Source organism: Bidens hawaiensis, unplaced genomic scaffold, assembly GCF_021521415.1.
Source record: "Bidens hawaiensis isolate Kalapana, Puna unplaced genomic scaffold, B.hawaiensis_p1.1 tig00003126_1, whole genome shotgun sequence".
In the NCBI taxonomy this organism is placed as follows: Eukaryota; Viridiplantae; Streptophyta; class Magnoliopsida; order Asterales; family Asteraceae; genus Bidens; species Bidens hawaiensis.
The window spans coordinates 2,641,608-2,655,590 of NW_027491168.1; the positions used below are offsets into that span (position 1 = coordinate 2,641,608).

A 13,983-nucleotide genomic window follows, 5' to 3' on the forward strand; every position below is an offset into this window, starting at 1 on the left:
GCGCTAAGGATTTATGTTCTTCCCGCGACGCGCTAAGGATTTCAGTTCGTTCCGCGACGCGCTAAGGATTTGTGGTTCTTCCCGCAGCACGCTAAGGTTTGTCTGTGACAGCCTTCTGTGTGTGCCTTCACGCTCACGCACTCAGCTTTCTCGCGCTAAGTCTTGTGTCTTTTATCTTGATTTATCCAGCCGTTTACCTTTGGTGATATCTTATCTTTTGTGCTGTTGACCTAACTTGCTTTGTCTGAAAAGTTACTTTCGGCGCAGCATGCGCGTCAATCCTATTGGTTGACAGAAAAAGGTGACTGACAATATCTTTTGAGATCTTCTTTTCCTTATCTTGAACAGTGTTTGCCTGACATATCCCATGTGCTGTGAACAGTAACCTGACAGCTTTTTCCCCCTTTTCCTGCTGCCATATCTTTTGCTTAGATTTGGTGTGATATTTTTCCCCTTTTTCCAGGATTGTGTTCCCTAGGGCTTGCCTATTTATACCCAGCCATTTTCTTTAACATTTCACACACAGACACTTAATCTCTTCTCCTTCTCCCTGCTGAAGACCTTCGCAGCGTAGCCGTCAACATAACTCCAGCTCTCCTTGCCTCTGTTTTCTTTCTCTTCTTTTCTGCCCAGACCTCGGTTAGTAAATGTTTATAATTTGTTTAAGTAAATCGATGCATATTACCTATGGTTAGTTATAATCAAGACACTAAAACCAATCGTTAAACCGATAATCTTATTTATAGGTTAACTTTGCTTGTTGGTTCTTGCTTTATTTATCTTCATCGCACCGTTTATCATGTGAGTTATCTCGTACCTAATCCCTTTTTATTTTTAATGTTTTGGGATGTTCATGTGTTCATACAAACTTAGAGTCTTAAACTGTTTATGAACTTTAGTCGCGCAGTGTCCCATGTGTTGAGGATGTTTACTTGGCTGTTATTTGTATGTGTGTATCATTAACCGCTTTGTTCGGCCTATTCCGAAGTTTTCATGGATCCATTGGATGAACACGGGAGACCTATCGTTTACGGTTTTCTTTGTTTACACTTGCACAGTATGTTTTTCTCGTTTTTGTGCTCAATTGGGAGCACGGATTGAACTATGAGCTATGATCTATCTTAGGCTTGATCACAATCTGATTACACCCTTGCTAAACTCTAGACATACACGTGTTGCGCGCAGATTTACTGTATTGCATTAAACTTGATTTCTCACCAACACGCAAGTGTTTGACGTTATTTTAACACATGTTCAGGTTTGCAGTAGCTGTTTTGGAGCTTGTGGACACGTAGGAAGTTTTCTTTTATTTTGGACCTAGATTAAAATGTATCAAGACAAGTTTATGTTGATCGAATACTTTGCTTTATTATATAATGATTTTTGTTGATTTATGTTATCTTGTGTTGCGTTGCGCGCGCGCGATAAATGTGTATTAATAAATATTGACACCCAATAGTGTCACGGGTAATGAAACAAAATGTGGCGCCCCGATGTATAATCCGCCTTTGGTCGGGGTGTGACACGTAACCCGCGGGACGGTTTTATCAAGCATATGTTTTAATGATGTATTCAGAAATATGTTTCAATATGGTTTTATCAAGGATATGATGCAATACGATTTATCAAATCACCAAAACTTGTGAACTCACTCAGTTTATACTGATTCAAATGTTTTTACGTGTCTTTCAGGTGATAATTAGTAGCGCAAGGAGTCACACTTAGAGCACTTCACGCAGAACATCTATAAAATGGTTTTTGGAAGATTTTAGTTCTATCCCTTCCACACGCGTGGTTGTTCCCGCCGTGTAAGGGGATATGGCGCGGAAATCTTCAACGTTTTTCTTTTGTGGATGTTTTTATATGTAATTCTAAACAATGTAATGTATTTTGTACTAGACATTTCATGCGCAATGGAAAATATATTTGAATGTTTGCAATGACCCGTGCTTGATTATCAATTCCCACTCGCGCGCGCCCGGCTGTTTCTGCCGTTTAGGGCCGGGTGTGACAGACTCATATTTGGCGGTTTTTAAAAATTCATTAAACCGACCCACCGGTTATGTCGGTTATCGGTTAAAATCGGTTCGGTTATATCGGTTATGGTTCGGTTTAACGGTTATGGCGGTTAAGTTGCTCACCCCTGCCCATCACGTCTACCACCAACACCTCCGTTAAATCCGGCAGCCACCACCACCATCGGCCACGCCGTCGTCATATTATGTTTCTGCAACAGAGTACAACCATCGACCACGCCCTCGTTTAACTTCAACTCGAATCTGTGATCTAGGTTTCACAGTGGTGGAGACGATGGCCGGCGGCACGATTACGGCGGCTCCGAGGAGTTTCTATTAGCGGAGATGAGTATCATTGGCGGCGGAGGTACTCGTGGCTGTGACATATCGTGGCGGTTGAACTTCGACGGGGTCAGCTTTCGTCGTAACATAATTTGATTGTGATTGAGATTGTTAGATAATTTGATTTGAAGGGGCTAAAATTCAATGATGTTAGATTTTGACGAAATTATCATTTGTTTTTTAGTTTTAATTGTTTGATTTTTTTTGTTTGTACGGTTGAATTTTCAAATTGATATAATAATCATCGAGAGATTGTAAGTAACGACGAAGGCGGCTATGAATTTGGATGAACACAGGTTACTTGAAGTGCTACTGATTTGAATTTTGGCGTGTGTATTTAATATTTGTAATTATCTTAATAAAATAATATATATTAAAATGTCACGTCACGCGTCACACCATAAAAAAATCAATGGATTGCCACGTAATTGCCATGTCACGTGCCACATCATCAAAAATTAACAGAGTTTACTTTTTGTTAGACTGGGTTTACTATCGGTAACAAAACTGAAAGTTGGGATTGCTACCAGTCAAATTGTTAGTTGAGATTAATATTGGCTAATAGTCAATAGTTTGGATTATTAAAATCCAATTTTCCTTTTATATTTATGTGTATCTATATTTATACTTCCACCTTTCAATTTTGTTATCAATAATAGTTCTAGCCTAACTTCGTTTCTTTTTTTACGATGTAACGTTTGAACTTGAAGTGGCAATTATGTTGAAAAAACCCTACAGGTTAGATAATAGAATCTAACCAATGAGCAAAGACCATAGTTTGATTCTCAATTTGATTAAAACCTTTTTAACACAAGATCCAACTAAGGCCTTAGCTTATTGGTTGAAACAACATTTTCTAACTTATAGGTCTTGGGTGCCTTGTACCATCCTTATTGCAAGCCGGTGGTGGTGGGTGGTGGTGGCAGACGGTGGGTGGTGGTAGTGGACGATGGTTGTGGCCGACAGGTGGGTGGTGGTGGTGATGGGTGGTGGTGGTTGTGGCGGACGGTGGGTGGTGGTGGTGATGGACGATGGTGGCGGCGGTGGGGTGGTGGCAGTGATGGACGGTCAGTGGTGGCGGTGATGGACAGTGGTGGTGGTGGACGGTGGTGGTGGGTGGTGGTAGTGGCGGACAGTGGGTGGTGACTGTGCACGATGGGTGGTGGTGGTGTTGGACATTGGGTGTTGGTAGGATGTTAAGAAGTGTGAAGATGTGTGAAGAAGTTAAACAATAGCTTTTTTTTTTAAGATCATAAAAGCAGTTTGCAGATCTTATTTAAAAAAAACAGTCTTCAGAAGCTTATGTCTGCGCGCCCACAAACATAAGCCTCCTACAGATGTTTTAAACAAAAACAAACACTACCTTAGTGATTCTTAGCATTTAACAGCAGTATTTAGATCCTTTAGTGTTAATTTTGAGCCCACATCAGGGTCAGCTGGAAAACGGCTCGGCCCAAACTCTAGTGATGATATTCTGATTGGTGTAAAAAGCCCACTTGGGGACCAAAACCAAGAATCAGTTACAACCCAAACTGTCAGTTTGTTATTGGGTTAGAGCATTCTCAGTCGATTTCCTATCCACATCTTCATAATTACACTAAAAAATATATTTCTATATCCTGTTTAATTAAATAATATTTTTTTATACTTTAATTATTACAGTTTTCTCTCTCCACCCTATAATTTACAAAAAATCAATATCTTTTCCCAAATTTCCAAAAAACCACTGCCTTTTCTCTCTTCATCCTATAATTTACACTCACAACCCCACCCTATAATTTACAAACTCTCCTAACAAAATTTTGAGGGATGTGTTAAGAATGCTCTTAGAAACCCCCACCATTAAAATTTAAAACTTGTTTAGATCTAAACCGGGCTCTTTCCTGTTGAACAACGAAACCAATTAAATAACATGATAGTATGCATACACTTTACTTTAAAAACATACACAGAAAGTAATCGTAAAAAGGATTTTAAAAACGTCTTAGCAAGATACTAATAGTACCATTACTCGAATAAGCAGACCAAGATAGTTTATTAACTTCCTAAAGATTTTGTAATGACAGAATAGCAAAAGACGTCATTTACGTTTGATCGTTTATCCAATGGACGTCCTTTAGCAAAAGTAATGGCAGAAATCATACTTGATGTTTCAGATCCGTTTCACGTTTCGTCTTTTGTCAATAACGGAGTTAATTTTTCTTATTAATCTGGTCATGTGCCTTGCACATAAGGGTAATTTGGTCCTTTTTATCTATTTATTTAAAAACATTTTTAACAATTAAAACTAAAAATAAATTTATATATAAACTAAAACTCCCCCCCCCCCTCCTCTAAACAAACACACTCTCAATCTCAAACTCTCTGTCCCTCTTAAACCACGACCACCGGGCACCAACCCCCCACTACCACCAATCAACATCGTCCTCGACGGATCCTCAAGCATCGTCGGCTCTCCACCAATGCCAGCGTCATCCTTTTTCTCCCGATTTTATGCAGCAGCAGATTATACACAGAAGGGGGCTTCCATGCGAAACCCTAAATAAATATCCAATTTAACAATTCACACACATTTGATGCCCTAATCTGAGTGTGTCACAACAACAAACGACCTAATCTATTAGCCTTAACATATTTACACATCAAATTGAATAAAACATCATACGACACTTATTAAAAACCCAAACCCCCAAATCAAATTCAATGGCTTATTACCTCTAAATAAGACAACCACCAGCTAAGAACGTCCATCGTTGTGTCGGCCAAAGCCTAAAAGGGTTAATATATGAAAAAATAGAGTGACCAAAGGATGGAGCAGCCAGAACAGATTTGGTGGTGATTGATTTGTGGCTTTGGTTCAGAGCGTGAGTGGGGTGCGATGGTATGGGTCTGATTATGAGAGAGAGAGAGAGAGAGAGAGAGACTTAGGTGATTCCGGCGACGGTGGCTGTGGTGTTGGATCTGAACAATAGTAGTGAGTAGTGGCCTTCGGGAGGGGGAGAGAGAGAGAGAGAGAATTATATACATTTTATTTTTTAGTTTTAATTATTAAATACATAGTAAAATTACAATTCTACCTTCATATGCAAGGCACATTATCAGATTTAACAAAAAAAATTAACTCCATTAGTGACAAAGAACGTAACGTGCAAGAGATTTAAAACATCAAGTATGTTTTCTACCATTACTTTTGCTAAAAGACATCCATTGAAAAAACGATCAAACATAAATGACGTCTTTAGCTATTCTGTGTTTTGCAATTACAATTACAGATTCAGAAATAAGTAAAGCCCAAAATTATTATTATAATTATTTAACGTATAAGTAATAAAATCAGAATTTTAGTTTAATATAGAATGATTGGTTTGAAATTCAGGATAAAAAGGACTAGCGGGTCAAACAAGATGAACATACCTATTATGACCCGAACCCACTTCTATATTATTTCCAAAACGGTCTGTTTAAACCCATTACAATTTCTTAATGTAAAAAGTTACCACAAACGACAACGATTTCTTCAAACCACACTTAGGATCCAAACCAACAAACCACACATGGGATCCAAACCAACAGCAAACACTAGAAATTATTATATATTATAATACTACTACACCAACCATATCATTTACTTCCATCACCAAACAGGTAACCAAGTGAAGACCCTCCCCCCGGAGCAGCATGCACCTTGGTTGAAGGACGGTCCTGTACGTGATCAAGATCGTAAAGATTGTGCTTATACATGTGTATTATATTGCAAGTATACTACTATATATTGCAACACAGAACTAAAGTAGTAAGTTCATTTTTTCAACACAGAAGATGGATAATGAATATGAACAAAGTTCGTTTATGTATGTAATCTATATAACTTAAAAAAACACACGAACATATTAGTTTGATGGTTTTTTATATGCATAACATATACATTTTTACGTAAGTACAAAATTTAAAAATTATGAACCATTGATTATAAATTAGACAATTTAGGTTTTTGTTCCAGCGATAACTTAAAGCATGTTTGGGATTGAGTTTGAAAACAACTTATTGACTTACTGGCTTTTTTAAAGGGGCTTTCTAGGGGCGTATAGAGGGGTGTCCCTAGTAGGACCCTTTTTAAAAAGCCAATAAGTTAGAAAGGTGTTTGGTAAAAACAAAAGTCCTTTTTATTTTAACTTTTTGAAAGGGTTAAAAAGTTGTAATCAAAAAGCCACAAATTCTGGCTTTTCAAAATGCTTCTTGAAAAAGCCCATAAGTCAATAAGTCGTTTTCAAACTCAATCCCAAGCATGCCCTTAGTGTTCTGTAATGAACCTCACCCTATACACAATCAATTTTAAGTACAGAAATGCAAAAACTTATTGCTTTAAATTGAATACATAAAGAGTTATGCAACAGCATTATCCACTATATTGGAAGTCTGGAACCTCATCTTGTATAAGATTTATACGGTTCTCTACTTAAAAGTATGTACACATGTTGAAACCTCATTTTGTATAAACATTTGAGCCAGTAAATTTATAAAAAGTTGGTTAGGAATTAGGATCATATGTAGAACAAAAAATGAAGTAAAACAAAGTCATACCGTGATGAAGTTGCCAGTATTCTGACCATCAGCTCAGATATAGTTGTTAAGCTTGCTACTCTGGATTCCAGCTGGAATCTGTTTTGTAACATCTGGCGGTGTTACAGCCACCGCAGGTTTAGAAGGCGGCTCAGTAGCAGCAGCAGCCTGGACCTGGCTGGGTGCATTGCCTGTGGGCACGATGGCAGGCTTTGGCTCCTCACCACTTCCAAAAAGGTAGTTTAATGAACTTTGTCCACCACCACTGCTCACACCACGGCCCATGATCTCTGCAATGAGATAGTTTCATAATTCATATATCCGCCTCAAAATTGCATGATATCATATTTACCAAAACAAAATGATGATATCAAATGTACACAATTTCCTTAAAACTTGCATAAAGGTTATGAGAGTTTACAGCATATAGAGAAGAACAGATTATAATAGTCATTTAAATGAACTTAATGCGATAAATAAATGTAAAACTTTGTGCTTTATAAAACAAAAATGAAATCTGAAGTGTTTTATTGTTTATCAAACTAATATGAAATTTTTGAAAGTATGATGATATGTGAAAGTTTAAGTGTTTTATTATATAAATATGAAATCTGAAGTGTTTTTATCAAACTAGTATGAAATTTTAAGTATGATGATATACAAGCTTATTAAATGTGTGTTTGAAGCTGTTCCCATACAAATAGACATTACTCAAAAAGTTATTGCGTTTTAATATCATCGAAGAATATATATTCAGAAAGCACGATGAAAGTGCAAACAACTTCCGCTGTGCATACATAAAGAAACAAAAGTCATAACACTCTAGCAAGCATATATTTAACTTGTGATAATGGGAACAGCCATTAACCTGAACATGTATTATCTCAATTGTCAACATTATAAACGCGAAGACGATACCTAAAAATACATTATATAACAACGAAACCCTAAAAGCATACAAGCTAAATTCCTTCACCTGAATAACATACATTAATCTGAAGCAAGTGCTCAATACGTATCAAGCACCACACCGAGTGACGGATTACATTACTAAGCAAATCAAACACCTTCAAGTCCAACTTGAATATCACGAGTGTCTAGGATGCCAATTCTCAGTAAATCGCTCATAATTTCTTCGAGGATATTATTAATTCGTTAAAAAACAGATAATCGATCTACCAGTAAACACAACCATCACTCGATCAGCGTTTATCAACTTCAAAAACCGTAAAACAAACAGATCTGAGGCCTACGCATGAATCAGAAGTGAAAAACTGGGCAGATTAACAGGATACAAAATGGGGCGAATATCGGTCGGAAAGCAGAATTAGGGTTATGGAGGAGATACCTGCAACTGCAATGTGGAGTTGAGATCAGATCTGGAGAATGAAGATGAGGGGAAATGGAGAATCCGTTCTCAAACACCAAAATTTTAATAATAATAGTAAGGGTTTGTAATTGCAAATATTATTGAAAGAGTAAAGCCAAGTTCACCGCACACTATTCATGACGGTGGAACCCCAATTTCAGAAAAAATATTATATTTTTGTTGAATATAATATAAGGCTAAGAGCATTCTCATCTAACCCCTCATATTATGTGAGGGGTGTTTTTACAATTTAGAGAGTGATTTAAGGTGTTGTGAGTGAAGGGTTTTTATATTTTAGAAAAAGTAGTGATTTTTCTGTATATTTGAAAAGTTGCTGTTCATCCCCTATAATTTTTTAGTATATTTTGAAAGTGATTATGAGTGAAGGAAAAAGAAAAGATAATGATAAAAGGTATTATTTAATTGAAATAGAGAGAGAAAATAAAGTGAGTTTTAGTGTAATTTTTGGTTTGAAGATAGGGAGTGGGATGAAAATGCTCTAAGAGCATTCTCATCCCACCCCTCATTTTATGTGAGGGGTGTTTTTATAATTTAGAGAGTGATTCATGGTGTTGTGAGTGAAGAGTTTTTATATTTTAGAGAAAGTAGTGATTTTTCTGTATATTTGAAAAGTTACTGATCATCCCCTATAATTTTTTAATATATTTTGAGAGTGGTTGTGAGTGAAAGAAAGAGAAAAGGTAATGATAAAATGTATAAAAAGTATTATTTAATTGAAATAGAGAGAGAAAATGTAGTGAGTTTTAGTGTAATTTTTGGTTTAGGGATAGAGGGTGGGATGAGAATGCTCTAAGGGTAGTGGGGCGCGGAGGCCCGGCGTGGCCACCTGGCTCGCGAACACCGCTACCACCTTGGCGCGGATGGGGGCGCGGTTGGCCGGCGCGGGGCAGTCCGCGTGGGAAATATAGCCGTTGGTGGTTTTTTAAAAAAAAGTTTTTTTTGTTTAACCTATATATAAATACCAATCCACACACTCCATTTTAATTAAAACTCACCCCATTCTCTTTTATTCTCTTAAAAAACCATACTTTCCCTCTACCAAAACTATATTTCTCTCCATTTTTATAAATGGCATCGTCTTCGTCTTCCGAAGAAGACGAACTCATTTGTCAAGCGGTTCAAACGACGATAAATTTTTTGATTGATCAAAGACGCCCTCAAGCCCCATTATTCCGGCAACCACGTCTTCGTGATTTTAAGACTGCTAATGAAACTTTGATACGTCACTATTTTAGCCCCGATCCCGCATATGGTGAGGAAAGTTTTAAAACTCATTTTCGAATGACTAGACGATTATTCATTACGTAAACCAACAATGTATGATATCCAACGCATATACGAGGTGTACGGTGAAAGACATGGTTTCCCCGGGATGCTCGGTAGCCTCGATTGTATGCATGTTGGTTGTGCTATGTGTCCTACTGCTTAGCGAGGTCAATTCCACCGAGGTGATCACCCCGGCCCTACTATTGTACTTGAGGCGGTGGCGTCACAGGATCTTTGGTTTTGGCATGCGTTCTTTGGGGTTGCCGGGTCAAATAATGACCTTAATGTTATCGATCAATCACCGATATTCAATGACCTTATCGACAGGGTTGAACCCCCTCAGGCTTTTTTTGTAAATGGAGAACACTTCAAGTACGGGTACTACCTCGTTGATGGTATTTACAGCGAATGGGGGACACTAGTTCAAGCTTACGCGTCTCCACTTTCTGACAAACGAAAGTACTTCACGAAGAGACAAGAATCGGCTAGAAAAGATATTGAAAGGGCGTTTGGAGTCTTAAAGAAAAAATGGGCAATATTGGCGAATCCAATAAAATTTTGGACAAGGGAGAAGATAACAGAAGTCGTCTACATGTGTGTAATCCTACATAACATGATACTAGAAGACGAGGGTCACGCTATTTGACAAAACTACCAAGGTGATATTCCAAGACAAGAATCGACGGTCACCAATGAACAACGACTCGACAACTTAAATATCATCAAGAGTCGTGAGATTCACGACAACCTTCGGCATGAGTTGGTTGAGCATTTGTGGGATAGAAGACCCGATAATCTTGTATTAGACTAGTAATATTTTAAATTATTATTAATGTAATGTTTTATATTATTATTAATGTAATGTTTTAAATTATTTAAAAAAAATAAAAAAAAAATCCAATCAAGCCCCGGATTACCTGGACCACTACACCCTCTGGGGCTTGATCCTGGGGCTTGATCCTGTGCCACGTCACCGCCTACGTGTCGTAAATATATTGGATCACTTGGGCTTGGATCAAGCCCCGCTACCCTTAGCCTAAAGGGTGTTTGGGTAAGCTTCTTAAAATTGTTTTTTTGCTTATTTGCTTTTCGAAAAGCAAATAAGTAAATAAGTATGTTTGGGTAACATAGAATCACTTTTAAGTTTTGCTATTTGTTATGGGTTAAAATATGATTTTTAAAAGCAAAAATTTCAAGCTTTTTGATGATACTTTTGCTTTTAGCATAACCAATTACATAAATATCTACATCTGCGTCAACAGACTTTCATTACTCATCATCAACAACTACTCTCTGTAACTCTCATTACTTTACCAACAACCTTTCATTACTCATCACCAACTACAAATATTCATTACTCACTATTACCAGCCTCAAAAAAAAAAAAAAAGGAAACCATAGAAGGGAACCTGAGAAGACGAGAAGAGGGTTTCAAACTATTCCAACGCCGGCGACTCTCTGACCTACACCTCCGACGGCCTGTTATCTCCGACGAGGTATGCTTGTTTCTCTCTCTCTGTTTTTTTTATTGAGATTGCGGTTTGCTATTATTTTGATATGTTGTAGTTTATTATTGTTCATGAAATTTTGGTTAAAATCTTGGGTTGAAAAATTGTCATGGACGACATAGTAGTTTATTTGGTTATCAAAATAGTGTGGTTATTCTGGTTTATTGTCTTGGTTATCATATTATGTGGTTTGTATTTGTATGCATAGAATATGGATAACTAAAACTCTTATTTGGTTATTTTGAAATTGTGATAAAGTGTTATCAGATCATGAATGAAAACCAACCTAATGATGTTGATTGTGAAACATCATATATATATATATACACACACATATACTAGCTTTTAGTCCGCGGGTTTAGTATTTTTTTTAATATTATTTTGAATATAATTTGTTATATTAATTAAAATTGCTAACAATAGTGTTTTTAAAGTGCAATTTGCAATATATAACATTCGATCCACCTAACGTTACATTGCATTGAAAATAAGAAAAATAAAGAAGATGCCAATATCACATTTTGACTTACACGACTCTGAGTTCAACACATAGAAATAAAAACACAACTCATCTTCTTTTGCTTATAAACCTTAATCACAAAAAGATTAAAAATGCAGCAAAAAGACCAAGCATTGCGTGTAGAAGGCTACTGACTTATATATAAGACCAAAGTGCTTCAAAGTATAAATATATTCAAATTACCAAAAATAAGGCTAAATGTGCTACTTTTATTTAATTATTTTATGAAATCACAATGAACTGAAACTATTCATTTAATGCAACTATATCCTCCTGGCTGCACGAAGACCAACCTTTTGGCCATGTAATGCATCACGATGGACCGTATAGCCATGACCAATATGTTAATGGTTATCATTAGCATGAGGATCCTTAACCGAGTTCATAGCCACACCGTGAATGCAGTTATACACCATTTCGCCCTCCATAATACTTTAACATGCAAATAAAGACCCCATAATATAATGGTTGGGCTAAACTAAATTGCCTTTCAGGTTAAAATGGCCCAAATCCCAAAACAACACAATATCAATTTAAGTGAGCATAAAAATTATAATCTTTCATTAAAATTGTAAATTTTTGATATAACCATGAAGAGTATTAAATGCATATTTAGTACTTCTTTTGGGTAAGGTACGTCTAAATATTTTTTTAGCTTGCATTATATATTTTAGAATAGGTTTTATTTCACTTATATTTTATTCAACTTATATAACGGCTCAAACCGTGAAACCAAGTCATTAGTAATAATTCGGTTCTTATATTTCAATTGTTCGGTTTTGGTTTTTGATAGCCAAAAACTGTTACTAATGGTTTTTTTTTACTGTTTCAGCTAGAACCGGACTGTGAACACCTCTAATAAGTATGACTCATACTTATTAGAGGTGTTTAAATTTAATTGGAATAATTATTGATATTACATTTATATTATATTGGTAAAAATTTTCATTTTATTTTTTATTTGGGTCGGTATCAAACTTTCATGGGGTCGTCTCGAAATTTCACAAGGATCGGGATCAAAATTTCATAGGGGTCTTCAGGAGTAAAAAAAATAGTTAAAAAAAACTTTGAAATTTCAAATCAAGCATGTAGGAAGTGGAGCACCCCTCTAGACTCTGATATGAATTTTAATTGTTCTGTTGCAATTTTGACTCATATATAAAAGATACAAATTTCAAAATACCTAATCATACACACATAACGTCAATATAAGAATGCCAAAATAATGGATTATTTGCCGATACATACCTAACTAAACTTTACTCCGGTTTCTTCACTTGCTGGTCTACTTGCAGTTATCGGTTGATTCAGGTTCAATATCTGTGCTAGCCATTATATATTTGTGATTTCAAAATTGAGATGTCTTCCATAAATTCCCCCTGGTCCAATTAGTTATATTTGCAGCCATAAACAAATTGTTTTCAAATTAATGCATCGACTACAGCATTATTCAATGATGCAACGCCTTGCTGGATCACGAATAATAACTACTAACAAATATACACCGCCCTATGTGTTGTATCTAGACTGTCAATCATAGTAAACCTAGGACTAAACAACATGTGCCTCAAGAGTATGATCTAATGAGGCTAAATGTCACACCCCGTTAAGCGATTTGCGGAAGCGTAAAACGGAAATGCAACAGATACAACTGGTATCAAATACATTGTTCATAAAGTAACATTATTAACTAATTTACAATATATCACATCGTTCTAATCTCTTTTACAAACTAGGTGATATAATCAAACCGGTTCTTCAATTACTTTACTTCTAACTCAAATGCCCACGACATCAATCATCAGTCAGACACGTAACGCACAGGAAATTACTTCTCATATCTGATTACCTGAAAAGCATGTTAAAATAGGTCAACTACGAATAGTTGGTGAGTTTCATAAGTTTAACAAAATCAGTTCTGCGTACCACACAGTCATAGTTTGTATGTACGCGCGTATGTAAAAATATGTATTTACGTTTGTATAAATATGTACAGCCATATCCTTGTGTGTGCATATGCACACATGTAAGTTTATAATATAAATTCGAAATTTTGGTAAAATCGTGATTGTTTGTTCGTACTACCTGTTTCCAATTTCCGTGTTTAACCAACCACTGTGGACCCCCTTCCTCCCACAACGGTTCCACATAAACTCAACCACTGTGGCCCCCCTTCCGCCCACAACGGTTCCGCGTTAACATCAACCACTGTGGTCCCCCTTCCACCCACAATGATTCCACGTAAACTCAAACATTATATAGTGTACACGCAAATAATTAGTATATTCTACACATAGTATTTCCTACGGCTAATCACATAGCATGTATATAGACACATATACACATATAGTATTTATCACGTATCACCAAATACTGTGGCTC

At 36.4% G+C, this 13,983-nt stretch overlaps 1 pseudogene across 1 annotated transcript; it reads right to left on the reverse strand.

Annotated features, from left to right (window-relative positions):
- Nucleotides 1–5,874: 5,874 nt before the first annotated feature.
- LOC143622390 (protein SPIRAL1-like 1) lies at nt 5,875–7,212 on the reverse strand (annotated as a pseudogene). The gene is made up of 2 exons (XR_013151692.1): nt 6,939–7,212; nt 5,875–6,059 (listed from the first exon to the last, which is right to left on the reverse strand). The product of XR_013151692.1 is annotated as a protein SPIRAL1-like 1 (transcript).
- Nucleotides 7,213–13,983: the final 6,771 nt, after the last annotated feature.